The sequence below is a fragment of the Seriola lalandi genome, unplaced genomic scaffold (assembly GCF_002814215.2).
Source record: "Seriola lalandi dorsalis isolate HSWRI2012SDOR001 ecotype SW California unplaced genomic scaffold, Sedor1 jcf7180002050485, whole genome shotgun sequence".
NCBI lineage: Eukaryota > Metazoa > Chordata > Actinopteri > Carangiformes > Carangidae > Seriola > Seriola lalandi.
Genome location: NW_019521038.1, coordinates 7,024 through 9,629, shown reverse-complemented (window position 1 = coordinate 9,629; position 2,606 = coordinate 7,024). Strand labels below are relative to the sequence as shown.

Genomic DNA, 2,606 nt, shown 5'->3' with positions numbered 1-2,606 from the left:
GTTAGCAGTCTGAATGTTAGCAGTCTGGACGTGAACGTTAGCGCTCTAAACGTTAGCACTCTGAACGTTAGCAGTCTGAATGTTAGCAGTCTGAATGTTAGCAGTCTGAATGTTAGCAGTCTGGACGTGAACGTTAGCGCTCTAAACGTTAGCACTCTGAACGTTAGCAGTCTGAATGTTAGCAGTCTGAATGTTAGCAGTCTGGACCTGAACGTTAGCGCTCTAAACATTAGCACTCTGACCTGTGTGTAAATGACAGTGTGTGCATGTGTGTGCATGTGTGTGTGTGTGTGTGTGTGTGTGTGTGTGTGTGTGTACAGATGTGAACAGTGACAGCATTTATGTGTCTGCAGCTGGATTTGATGGAAACTAGATGCTTTCGCCATATCAGTTAGAGCGGCTGCAAAAACGTGTCTTCTCAGCTTCTAGTGATGATTTCTGATGAGAAATAAGTGTTTGGATATTTAATGTAGCCTCAGAGGAGTTTAGATATTTATGATGTGTAGAGATAAAGACTTTATGTGTTTGTGTCTGCTACATGAGAATGAAGCATAGTGATGTGTATCTGCTGTACATAGCTGAGATAGACTCAGTGTGAAAACTGAAGCTGAAGCCAGATTCTGCCAAAGCAGTCAGTCTGTACTAAAAGCTAATTATGATGACACTGTATGATAACGAGTAATAACTGTTTGGTTTTATCATTTGAGTGACCTGCAATAAAGCATGTCAGTAACAATGTTCTGAGAGACGTGAAATTATTCCCAAGAAGAAGAAACTGTTTGTCCATCAACAGGAAATGAACCACACATTGTTTTATTTATTGTGTCATGGCGTTCAACAACAACAACAACAACAACAACAAGGCCCTGAGGGCCTGAAGGAGGACAGGACAGAGCTTGCCTGCCGCTCTCTGTTTACAGCTGCAGCTCACAACAATGACCTCCACGCATGACTGAGCCATCACAGACTTTCTGACTGAGGGAGGGGAGAACACAGAACCAAGAGAACACAGAGAACACAGAGAACAGAGAGAGAACAAATATATATCTCACATAACATATATATCACATATCACACGCATTTATATATCACATATATATCATATAAATCACATATAAATAACATATGTCACATTTCATGTATATCACATAAATATCACATATTACACACATTTATATATCACATATATCACACCCAGTCCAACAGGTGACTGAAACCAGGTGAACCCCATCACTCACCTGTACACTCACTCAGCCATTTGAGTAAATAGTAATTCAGAGTTCAGACACACCTACAGAGAACAAACACACACAACCTGTACGGTGACATAGCTCACACTCCTTCTCAGTGACACACACACACACACACACACACACACACACACACATATTTTGCCAACACTGTATGTAACACACACACTTTATGCTAATGAGCTGAGCTTGTTTTGTTCATCAGGAGAAGCATTAAAGCTTGTGATGACACCATAAGGCTGGTTTTCAGCATTGTTCATATGCAGCGTGTGTGTGTGTGTGTGTGTGTGTGCGTGTGTGTGTGTGTGTGTTGTGTGTGTGTGTGCGTGCGTGTGTGTGTGCGCGTGTGTGTGTGTGTGTGTGCGCGCGTGTGTGGGTGTGCGTGCGTGTGTTAGGGTGTGTGTGTGAGTGTGAGTGAGTAAGGGAGGGAGGGGCGGGGTGTTGAGGAGCAGCAGCTGAAGGCAGGCAGCGACAGAAGGCGACGACTCCACAGTTTGACTGGCTGCTGCTCTGAGACCGGCAAGTAAGTTTTTATGTTTTTAAAACCTTTTACATACACACACACACACACACACACACACACACACACACACACACACACACTCATTTTACCAACACTGTGTGTACTTGTTTTAATTTACAAAGCCTCTAAACTACAGTGTACTGATGAACAGATAGTTGAACTTTTTCAATAATCGATTCAGTGATCAATTGTTAATAAGTTTGAGTTTCAGATCCACAGATGACTGAACATTTGAAATCTTTGAGAATTATGTGATGATGCATTTCACAAAGGAACCACACAGGAAAGAGAAAGGTTTATTTTGAAAGGGAGAACAAACAAAACAGTTAAACAGTAAAACAGACAAACGTCAGTCTTCATGTCTGTGTTAATGTGCGTGTGCACATGTTGTTGTTTAGTTGTTGTTGATCGGACGTTTCCAGCTGAGCATGTTGATCAGAGTATGTTGTATCTGAGTTTCTGCTTCGTGTTTGTGTTGATGTGAATGTGCAGATGTTGTTAAATAAGCGTCTGATTGGATCTTTCAGAATCAGTTGTATCTGAGTCTCTGCTTCGTGTTTGTGCTGTGGAAGCGTCAGAAGAAGCCGCAGCTCCGTCTCTTCCTGCTGCAGGGATCAGATTCAGATTCTGTGTCTCTGCAGCAGGAAGCTCCTCAGCCTTTTAACTTGGCTTCGGATGTGAGAGTTGAACTCTGAGATTCAGCAGCAACTTCCTCTAAATGTTGCTGCTCGTTTTCCACCAAAGGGAGCATCCCACTCCTTTTCTTCATGCTAAGATCTCATTGTTTTCTTATGCAAATACATTTCTATTCAGGGGCGGGGGGGGGGGGGGGG

The 2,606-nt window shown here is 42.7% G+C and overlaps 1 protein-coding gene across 2 annotated transcripts in view; it reads left to right on the top strand.

Moving 5' to 3' along the window:
• Positions 1 to 1,689: 1,689 nt before the first annotated feature.
• The window catches only part of LOC111649345 (midkine-like), a 3,457-nt gene continuing 2,540 nt past the window's right edge, over positions 1,690 to 2,606 (top strand). The window contains exon 1 of one of the 2 annotated variants that reach the window (XM_087171945.1): positions 1,690 to 1,773. The gene's annotated coding sequence lies outside the window, so the exon portion shown is untranslated. The remainder of the gene's footprint in view (positions 1,774 to 2,606) is intronic. The other variant, XM_087171947.1, reaches the window with a different exon arrangement.